Genomic DNA, 12,148 nt, shown 5'->3' on the forward strand with positions numbered 1-12,148 from the left:
GGACAAGAGCAAGCTTTGGTGCTCCCACTGTGGAAAAAACAAACACACAAGGGAAAGTTGTTTTCTACGGGTGGGATACCCGGAATGGTGGGACGAGAGGCAGAGAGCACGGGCTCAGGCGAAGTTCGCCGCCGCCCACATCACGGAAACGGAAAAGAGGCAAAACGGCCAAATTGCTCAGCGAGATGGAGCAATTAGCGACGGGAACAAACAGGATAACACCCATCCTCTCGGGATCAATGCTGGAGGTGGCGGCGGTAACAACGGCGGCGGCGGAGGCGGTGGAATCCGGGTCGGAAATTTTGTTGAAAGAACTGGAAAGGCGACGAATCTGAATTGGGGAGGTGACGGGTTTACTGGAGGTAAAGGATTTGGTCACCCACCAAATCCTACTAATTTTCTATTTTTTCATTCCAGTCCTCCATACTTGCCTAAATTACGTCAGACACCCCAGTTTAGAAATAAGCCACCTGACTTGTTGAAATATGATAAGTTACCCACGAAAATTGGTAATATTAAATCAGCCCCAGAAAATGATACAATTAGGATCAGAAATCGTTTTGCACCTCTGATAAATTTTTCCGCTGCATTTAATGTGCAAAATGGTGATAGAATAAATAGAAAGGGTTGGATTTTTGATTGTGGTGCTACAGATACTATGACTCCGGAGAGAGCTGATTTTATTGATTTTGGGGAAATTACTAAAACTTTTATTCGGACTGCAAATGGGGAACTAATTACAGTGGGCGGGACTGGAACTATTGAGATTTCACCAAATCTTCGATTGTCAAACTGCTTATTTGTTCCAAGATTATCCCAGAGATTGATGTCCGTAAGTTATGTGACAAGAGAGTTGAATTGTACACTCCTAATGCATCCGAGTTTTTGCATTTTACAGGATATTCGGACGAGGAAGATCGTTGGACGTGGCACTGAGAACCAAGGACTCTACTACGTGGATGGGGTAGCTCAACATGGTAGTGCAATGCTGGCTCACGGATCCACGAAAGAGGAGGCTTGGCTGTGGCACAGAAGACTAGGACATCCTTCCCCTGGTTATTTTAAGCTTTTGTTTCCTGATTTTACTCTTCCTAAAAATTTTTCTTGTGAGACATGTGTTTTGGCCAAGAGCCACAGATAATCTTTCAAACCCTCAGATACTCGTATGAAATTTATGTTTGATCTAGTGCATGCTGATGTTTGGGGTCCTGCACCTGTTATTGGGGGGAATGGTTACAAATATTTTGTTGCCTTTATTGATGATTGCACCAGGATGACGTGAGTTTATTTTTTAAAACACAAATCTGAGGTGACCAATAAATTTATCCTTTTCTTCAATATGATTCAAACTCAGTTCCAAACCACTATAAAAATCCTTCGGTCCGATAATGGTAGGGAATTCGTTAACAACACTATGTCTGAATTCTTTAGAAAGAAAGGTCTTATTCACCAAACCTCATGTGCTTATACACCAGAATAAAACGGGGTGGCTGAGAGAAAAAACCATACCCTCCTAGAAGTTACTCGTGGCCTTATGATTGAATCTAAAGTTCCTACCTTCCTTTGGCCTGAAGCTATAGCAACCTCCGTCTACCTTATCAACAGATTGCCAACAAAAATCCTAAACAAAAAAACTCCCCTCGATATTCTCTCCACCCAAGCCAAAATACCCGAATCCCTTAGCATGACACCAAAAATTTTGGATGTACAGTTTATGTCCACATTCCTAAACACGAGAGAACCAAATTCTCCCCTTGTGCAACCAAATGCGTCTTTGTTGGGTATGGGGTAAACCAGAAAGGGTACAGATGCTTTGATCCGTCCACTAAAAAAATTGTCACTACCATAAACTGCAATTTCCTGGAAACTGAGTTCTTCTACCCACACCACCATAGCAGTCAGGGGGAGCAAAATCCTGAAATTAATCATGGGGACGGTCTAAAGTGGTTTGTGCTACCTCCAAGTCCTTCGATTGAAGATCAAACAAAGGCAGTTGTCACTACCGCTGAGCACGCTCCTCCACAAGAGACTCCTCGTCCATTGCTTCCCGATCCTCCTCCAAGAATATCCGAGGTAAATCCTGAATCTGAGACTGAGGAGATTACTACAGTTATTACTAACAATACAGAAGATGAGGATAACACTGTGGATAGTGACACTGGGAGATACATTCTTCCGCCTAGAAGCACTCGAGGCATTCCCCCGAAGAGGTACTCTCCTGAGAAGATTGGTGCAAAGAGCAGATATGGAGTGGCAAACTTTGTACAGGGAAATCTGACTAAAATGGCTCGAGCTTTTGAAGCGGCACTTTATGAGGAAGAGGAAATCCCACAGACCGCAGAAGAGGCAATGAAGCATAAACATTGGAGGGAAGCCATGTTCACTGAAATGAAAGCGTTAATGAAGAATAATACCTGGGTGAAGGGAGAGCTACCAAAAGGAGTCAAAGCAGTGGGGTGTAGGTGGGTGTTTACTATCAAACGAAGACCAGATGGTTCAGTCGAAAGATATAAGGCACGACTTGTAGCAAAGGGATATACTCAGACATACGGAGTTGATTATGCTGAGACTTTTTCGCCAGTAGCAAAGATCAACACAGTCAGAGTACTATTCTCGATCGCAGCCAACAGAGATTGGCCACTCCACCAGTTCGACGTGACGAATGCCTTTCTGCATGGGGAACTACCTAAACCAATCTTTATGATCCCCCCTCCGGGATTTGAAAATGAATTTCAGCCTGGAGAAGTATGCAAACTCCAGAAGACATTGTACGGACTTAAGCAATCCTCAAGGGCCTGGTTCAGTCGATTCACTGAAGTAATGAAGAAGTATGATTACCAGCAGAGCAACTCAGATCACACGTTGTTCATCAAAAAGAAGAATGGGAAAATCACGTGTCTTATCGTCTATGTGGACGACATGATCATCACCGGAGACGATGAAGAAGAGATCGGTGAATTGAGGAAGAACTTGTTCAAAGAATTTGAGATGAAGGATCTGGGTCGACTCAAGTATTTTATAGGAATCGAAGTTCTGAGATCAGAAAATGGAATCTTCATCAATCAGAGAAAGTACATCCTCGATCTGTTAGCAGAAGTGGGAATGGTAGACTGTAGGCAAGCAGACACCCCAATGATACAAAATCACGGATTACAGATAGTGGAAGGAGCAACGCTCACAGACAGGGAGAGATATCAAAGGCTTGTAGGTAAGCTCATTTACCTCTCTCATACTAGGCCCGACATAGCATATGCTGTGGGAGTTGTAAGTCAGTTCATGCACTCACCACAAGAAGATCATTGGGAAGCAGCTCTCCGAATTGTACGATATTTGAAGGGTACTGCGGAACATGGGGTGTTGTTTGAGAAACATGGACACTTGGAGATCAGTGGCTTCACTGATGCAGATTAGGCAGGGAACCCAAATGACCGAAAGTCCACGGCAGGGTACTTTACGCTAGTTGGAGGAAATCTTGTTACTTGGAGGAGTAAGAAGCAAAAGGTAGTTGCACTTTCAAGCGCGGAAGCTGAGTTCCGTGGAATCAAAAGTGGTCTTACTGAGATATTGTGGCTAAGAAAGCTCATGACAGAGCTTGATCTGTATGTACCAAAACCATGTAGACTGTTCTGCGATAACAAAGCTGCGATTAGCATCTCTGAGAATCCAGTTCAGCATGATAGAACTAAGCACGTGGAAGTTGACAGACACTTCATCAAGGAGAAAATTGAAGCCCGGATTGTCGAGTTTCCATATGTGAAGTCAGAACATCAGTTGGCAGACATTTTAACCAAGGCAGTGAGTTCCAAATCATTCAAGGAAGTATTGGGCAAGTTAAGTATCGAAAACCCCGTTACTTTACTTGAGGGGGAGTGTTGGAAAGACAAAAACATAAAAGAGCCGTTATTCATTTATTAGAGTTAAGTTCCAAAGTATGTGGTTGCAATCTCATTTATTGGGGTTCTTGAAGGGTCTCATTTATCCCTATAAATATTAGGGCTATGAGCAAATGTAAAAAAACAAGACAATAATAATACAACCTTTTTATTCCCCTATGCGGTTCTTCATGAAGTTATTGATTTTTTGTTAATATACCACTCCTCTTATCTTTTAGTTTGCTAAGAATTGGAATCACTACTAGAAAATCATCATTTCATCACACTTAAAAATGTCTGTAATTTTTTGTTACCCTTCATCTATAATTACAGTTAGTGCAAGTGTGATAACATAAGATGTAATATTAGCTTAAGTGTAAGGATAAAGCTTCTACTACTTCACCTGAAAACGTAATGTAAAACTGCTTGTACTGTCACTCAAGAGTGTCATAAGACGTAATCTGAGATTACAGTACCTTACTACACGTGAAAATTCACAAAATACCACCTGTGAATGGTTCTAATTACATTCACCCCCTGATCGTATGTAATTTACTATTTTCACCTACAAATTTTCATAATTTATATATTGATCCTTCAAATATTGAAAAAATGCAATTTAATCCTTTAAATGCTTAAAATTTACTTTTTTTAATATGTAATTATTTTTGTTACTTCCGTATAGTACAAAATACATAATAAACTAATATTAATAATCCAAAAAACTTTTATCAACAAATCATCTAAATAAAATATAAAATTCTAATATATAAAAATCCAAAGTATTTCAAAACTCTAAACATGCATTCCAACAATATGTAATGTCAATTCATTTTCTCTTAAACTATGTGAGCATGCTAGTACAGACTATAAAGCATAATCTATTATAAAGAGCATAGCACATTTGTAGGTAAATTTCTTCTCTCTTTATATTTGTGAGCCTCTTCTTCCTATTTGTCGAAAGAACAAGTTCTCTGCAACATACCCTGAAAAAAAAATTAAAATTTTTAAATTACTATCAAGATTTGAAAAGTTACATGTGTTCTATAAAATAAAACCTACGGCTGGGGCAATACTCGTGCATCGTCCAGCGGTAATACTCATGCATTGTCCAATGCCCGACGTCCGCCTCACCGGGGGCTCGTACGAGAGCATCGTCGATTGGCCGATGATACATCCGGTGTTGGAGTTTTCTATCTTCTTGGGAGCCGTTTGGCCTGAGCAGTTTAGTGAAGGCGTGGATTGTGTACTTGAAATTTTTCTTTCCACAGAGAAGCTTCTTGTATTACTTCGAGATGGCCGGAAGCTATTAGGGATCCTTCGCTCTTTTGATCAGTTTGGTACGGCTGTGAATTCACCATAGAATCTGCCCGCAACGTCTGTAACAAATCTTGATATCTTATTTGTAGCTAATGCTGTCCTAGAGGGCAGTGGCGGACGCAGGTGGAGGAGGTGAGGGGCTTAAGCCCCTCCCAAACCATTTTTTTTAATAAATTTCTATTGCAAATTTTTATAAAAAATTTCGAACCTATAGTCAGCCCTCGCCAAGTTAATAGCTTTGATGTCTAAATTATTAGAAGTTTAATGGAAAGGAGGGGCTGAAAATTAAAATTACACAAACAAACTTCACAACAATGGAGTTGAGAAGAGCCGAAGAGGAAGACGATGAATAGTGTTGCCTATTCCCTATTTAAAGTACTGTTGCACTATTAGACAATGAATAATAATAAAAAGTACTGTAGTAACTTACAAATAACATAAATGAATAAAATAATAAAAGTTGAAAAAGTGCTGCACTATTTCCTATTTGACGGCAGGAGTTAGTTGAAGGGCAAATATATTAATTAAAAAAGTAAAAGGATTTGTCTTTAGCCCTACTTCTTTCACAGTGGCGGAACAAAACAAAAAGAGAATTACTTATCTTTTACAAAAATTAAAAGGATTTGTCTTTAGCCCTACTTCTTTGACAGCGGCGAAACTTCTCCAACAAATTCCAAAAGAGAATTACTTATCTTCTTCACAACTTTAATTGATAGAGTAAGGTCAGTTTTTCCTTTTCATAGTTTACACAATCATAATGTGTTAGATACTTTAGATTCATAACTTTTATTTACATAGTATCTTGTGATTTATTGAACTAATTTGCTAAATTGCTAATACAGAAGATGGAACGTTACTTTAAAAAAATGCAAAGTGGTGGTTCTTCATCTTCTTCAAGTGCTAGAATTGTTGAATCAATAGAAAATCAGTCTGCAATAGAAGTTGAATTGGATTGGAATGATATTGATGTTGATCCAGGAAAACGAAAGTCAATAGAGGCTTTTGATGTTGTTATTCGGGATAGAGTACGGAGAGAGTATTTGGTTAAAGGTCCTTGCCAACCAATTGGGAATACATATCCGAAAAAGAAATATGGTATTCAAGAAAGAAGTTTTCAAGATGGTTGGTTTACAAAATTTCCATGGTTAGAGTATAGTGAATCAAAAAATGCAGCCTTTTGCTTTTGGTGCTATCTTTTCAAGCAATCAGATAAAGGAGGTCGATATGCAGAAGATGCTTTTACAAAGACAGGCTTTAACAATTGGAAAAATGCACTAGAAAAATTCAAGCAACATGTTGGGGCTGCAAATAGTTGTCACAATAATGCTCGAATTCAGTTTGAAGCTTTTCAAGATCAAAGGCACAGTGTGGCAAATGTATTTCGAGCAAATACTCGTAAGGCGGAAGTTGCATATCGTGTTCGGTTGACTGCTTCATTGGATGTGACTCGTTTTCTTTTAAAACAGGGTTTGCCTTTTCGTGGACACGATGAATCAAGTAGTTCTTCAAATCTAGGTAATTTTCTTGAGTTGCTTCAATGGCTTGGTCAACATAATGTCGATGTTTCCAAAGTGTTGGGTACAAATGCTCCTGCTAATAATCAGATGACTTCTCCACGAATTCAAAAGGAATTAGCAAATGCTTGTGCTTCAGAAGTCACACTTGCCATAGTCAAAGATATTGGGGATAGAGTTTTCACTATCTTGGTTGATGAGGCTCGAGATGTTTCATTGAAGGAACAAATGGGTGTTGTTTTAAGATACGTGAATAGTGAAGGATATGTGATTGAGCGATTTCTTGGGATTGTACATGTAACTGACACTTGTTCTCGTTCTTTGAAAAATGCTATTGATGCTTTATTATCGAAGCATAATTTATCTCTATCCAGAGTGAGAGGTCAAGGATACGATGGAGCTTCAAATATGCGAGGTGAGTTCAATGGATTGAAATCTCTAATATTGCAAGAAAATCCTTATGCCATGTACATCCATTGTTTCTCTCACCAACTCCAATTAATAATTGTTGCTATTACTAAGGGTGTTAGAGTTGTGAAGGATTCTTTTAACTACATCTCTATGATTGTGAATATGGTTGGGGCATCTTGTAAGAGAAAGGATCAACTAAGGAAGTTGCAACATGAAAGATTAGTTGCACAACTTAATGATGAAGAAGTGACTAGTGGAAGAGGTCAAAATCAAGAAACTACTTTGGTAAGACCAGGAGACACTCGTTGGGGCTCCCATTACTCTACATTACTTCGTTTATGCTCTATGTGGCCTGTGGTTGAGAAAGTGTTGGAAATTGTTAGAGATGATGCCACTATCCTTGATAATAGAAGTACTACTGAAGGCCTTATCGAAAGGATGGATAATTATGAGTTTGTTTTTACTTTGCACTTGATGAAACACTTACTAGGAACTACAAATGAATTGTCTCATGCCCTACAACGGAAAGATCAAAACATTGTACAGGCTATATCATTGATCCAAAGTGTGAAACATCAATTGCAAAGTTTTAGGGAGGATGGATGGGAAGCCATGTTAGACCAAACAAATAGATTTTGTGAGTTGCACAATATTTCACAAGTTAATATGGAGGACACCATACCACGCCCTGGTCGAAAAAAGCATGGAGCAGAGTTGATCACAAACTTACATCATTATCGGGTCGAGATTTTTTATCAGGTAATCTAATATTGTTATTCATATTTTTATCGATATATTTACTTGTCATTACCTTATTGTGGCTGCAATGTTAAGGTGGTTGATTTAATTATACAAGAGATGAATAATCGGTTTTCTGAAGCTAGCACCGACTTGCTAAAATGCATAGCGTGCCTTGATCCAAGAAATTCTTTCTCTGAATTCAATGAGCATCAAGTCATTCATATTGCTACTTTATATCCCGAGGACTTCTCTGCGAGCGAATGTTTACATCTTCCACGACAAGTTAGTAACTTTATTGCTAATGTGCGGTGTGATCCTCAATTTGTTGCGCTTAGTGATTTGGGAAGTTTTGCTATGAAAATGGTCAAAACTAAGAAGCATTTAGTTTTTCCATTGGTCTATCGGATTATTGAGTTGGCCTTGGTTTTACCTGTTGCTACTGCTTCTGTTGAGAGAGCATTTTCTGCAATGAAGACTATCAAGACTGATTTACGAAATCGAATGGGAGACGAGTGGATGAATGACAGTCTAGTTGTGTACATTGAGAAGGATATTTTTTCAACGATTGATAACGAGCCGATCCTGCAGCGTTTTCAATCGATGAAAACACGTAGAATTCAGTTGCCGCTTTAGCAAACTGCATTATTCTTTTTGTCAAACTTGTTTTGGATTAATTTTATGTATTAGATATTTATTTATTTTTAGAATTTTTATTATTGTTTTTTATAATATATATATATATATATATATATATATATATATATATATATATATATATATATAATATGTGTGTCTCCTGCCAAGATTTTTTAGTGAAGCCCCTGCCAAGATTTATTCCTGCGTCCGCCACTGCTAGAGGGCGCGCGTGTGAGCGTGTTATTGTAGGCCAGCTTTATTGCGATATCCCCCTGTGGTCTATACATAATCCGTGGAGAAAATGTCGTCTTGATTGAGGAGCTGGTACGTGCATTTAAACTCTGCAGAAATTGCTTTCTCCATTTCACACTTCCCGTTGTATTGCGATCATGGTTGGTTAGGAATTGAACAAGGAGGAGCTTCCATCTCACATCACCCGCGTTTCATCAGCTGAGGGTAAATAAAGCTTCAGTCTTGATTTCTGCTCACGCCTCTCTCCTCAGCTCGTTTAGTTAACATCCCTCTTTTTGCAGGCGCAGAAGGCTGAATGGGAGGCTTCGGAGCTCAAGGGTATGATGATAAAGAGGATGGACTTTCTTGATACGGATTTATTTTTTCGGCAATCCAGTTCATCGTTGTGCTCTGATAGACCCTTGATCTATCGGACTAGAGCACAACGATTTGTAGTGAAACGAAGAACACGAAGAACAAGATAAACCCTAGTTGAGGTGCTAGGGGAGATTTCCGCAAGAACCGGGAATGAGAATAAGTAATTAACTTTATTTCTCAACGAATAAAAGAGTACATTATAAAATACTGACTAGACCCTATAAAGATAAAGATTGCATAAAAATAACTAACTAAAATAGAAGATATGCTAAATAAATAAAATCAAGAAGATATGTTGGAGATCTTGCACGAGATATGCTTGACGAGATTCACAAGATCTAGGACCCTATCAACTCTCCCGAGGTTGAAAACCACCTTGCCCAGTGGGTCATGAATTAAGAACATGAGTGGCTTCATTTGGATATCCCTAGCAATGCCTGAGTGTGTGGGCGGGGTTGTGAAAGCTGCCCACTCTGATCCATCATGTGTGATAGGCACAACAACAATATATGTAACTTGGATGGTTTCAACCCCCTTGAAAGCTCCCGGGTCAAATATGCGAACTCCCTCGACTGCACCTAATCGAATATCTTCACACCTCTGTTTGCTATCTCCATGATATGACACCTCCATTGTCTAACCCAACAAATCCAAGAAAATATTTTGTACCTCAAGATTAAGCGGAAGGGACGGTGGAATTGGGAATGTGTCAATTTGCTCACTAAAAATCTCCAAAATCTGACGTATTCTTCCCCACTTCAAGCATAGTCCTGGAGTCCACAATGCAAAGTACATGCCACACTCTCTATGGGATCATCTCTTGTCTTTTTCGAAGGGGTAAAAAAAATTTGGGGTAGCAACTCAATAGATGAAAATGAGTTGGCATTTCCAGAACCTGGCAATCTCCCCCTTGTGCTACAGCTTCTGTCCAAACATGTCACAACATTGCGCGGAGGGATCGAACGACCATCGGAGGTGAGTGGCTGTTCAAATCTGAACAATTCACGATCACCAATAGTAAGCAGAGATTGTTGCTCTAGATGGGGCGTCTTTAAAACACTATATGATGGTGCAGTAGTTTCTGCATATTGTCGATCTTTTTGTGGAGATCTTACAGAATGAGAAATGTCCGGACCACTAACCCCGTCGCAAGGAATAGCAGCAAAACTTAGGTCTGTTGAGAGTTGTGATGAAACTGAAAGAGCAGCTCCATCGTTGAGAGCTTTGACAATGCTAGGAACTTTACCAGCCACCAATTCCAGCGGTAATTCTATTGAAACCCCCTCATGCAATTCCGAGTCTAACGCGACAACATTGTTGGCATCCACAGTAACCTCAGACTGATGCCCACGATTCGCCATCTGGGAATCAGCATCCATACCCATAGAACATGCACCAGTTGGCAATTTAACTTCAATTATAGCGAGGGTAGAATCTCCAGCCTGATACGCGTCTGCTCTATTTGTTTCCAAACACCCATTAACAACAGCCTCAGTTTGATGAACATGATTTACTACAATTGAAACGTCCTCCTTAATTAAATCTGAAGCAAAGTGCACATTCAAAGGTGGGGTAAAATAATGATAGACCGCCACCAAGAAATCCTCCCAACCTTTGTCGGAATTATTATCCGTCCAGTATGCCATCCAATCGGACGCCGGGTGATAGAACAAGTATTTTGTAAGATAAAGGCGATCGTCTAGTGGTGTGTAGTGGTCGTTATAGTACTTTTGGATCTTACGGATCCAATCCGGGGCATTCTCTCCATCGAAACATGGTGCTTTGAGGCGTGGTATGGAATAAGACTTGAAACCCATCGGTTCCTCAGTTATCGACGGAGGGGGCGACCAACGCTGCGGAGGTGAGCGCTCGTCAAGGCGTTCCGGCGCCTCCTCGGTATGCTGTCCGAACTTGGCTAGAAATTTGTCATGAGCAACGACTAGACTGCGTCCAGAATCTGGCGAAAAGTGTATTGTTTTTTTTTCGAGAGATTTTGGAGGATATTGTAGCGTGAGATTTGAGGGTATTTGAGAGATGGAATGGGATGGAGGAAGAGTTAACAATTGAAGCACCAATTGATAGACCCTTGATCTATCGGACTAGAGCACAACGATTTGTAGTGAAACGAAGAACAAGATAAACCCTAGTTGAGGTGCTAGGGGGCGATTTCCGCCAGAACCGGGAATGAGAATAAGTAATTAACTTTATTTCTCAATGAATAAAAGAGTACATAGACCTCTAATTTATAAAATACTAACTAGACTCAATAAAGATAAAGATTGCATAAAAATAACTAACTAAAATAGTAGATATGCTAAATAAATAAAATCAAGAAGATATGTTGGAGATCTTGCACGAGATATGCTTGACGAGATTCACAAGATCGAGGACCCTATCATGCTCCAATGCCGGGCTCTGCAAATATTGTCGCGGATGCTGGCCTTTTGGAAGTATAACCGCGCTGGAGAGTCGTGCCCCTGCTCTCGTGGTACTTGGACGAATCTAGCCCCATAATAAAAGCCCGAGTTCTTCTGTAGCATGAAAAAAAGCCCATATTAATCTGCGGATGATGTATAGACAAATAATAGAATGCCAGTGTATCGAGTTAGTGGAAAGTGGAGTCCATTCACTATAAATGAAAAAGTAAATTTGAATATTATTTTGTGGACGGACTAAAATGGCAATTGTGGACATTATTTCGTGGATAGAGGGAATATGTTAAGTGGAGTGAGAATAAAGTAGCTATAGTGAAAAAAAGTGGAAAGATCGAAGAGAGTATAGGTGATTGTTAGACTATATACTCACGAAGAAATGATATGTTAATTTATGATGCATATATGAGTATTATTGATAATCATTACTCTAGTTTAGTTTACATTATCATTATTTATCTAGTATTTTACAAAATATTTATTTTAATTCTAATGTCTAAAATTTATCATTGACATTATTATTAATTTTACTAGTTACATAAAATTAAAGTTTGAATTTTATATTTTTCTAGTAACATTTGATAGTATTGTTGAGATCCAACAATGTGCATGC

The 12,148-nt window shown here is 39.3% G+C and overlaps 1 pseudogene; it reads left to right on the top strand.

The window, feature by feature from the left end:
* The first annotated feature begins 4,986 nt into the window (after nt 1-4,986).
* LOC121745785 lies at nt 4,987-9,210 on the top strand (annotated as a pseudogene).
* Nucleotides 9,211-12,148: the final 2,938 nt, after the last annotated feature.

Source organism: Salvia splendens, chromosome 8, assembly GCF_004379255.2.
Source record: "Salvia splendens isolate huo1 chromosome 8, SspV2, whole genome shotgun sequence".
NCBI classification, from domain to species: domain Eukaryota; kingdom Viridiplantae; phylum Streptophyta; class Magnoliopsida; order Lamiales; family Lamiaceae; genus Salvia; species Salvia splendens.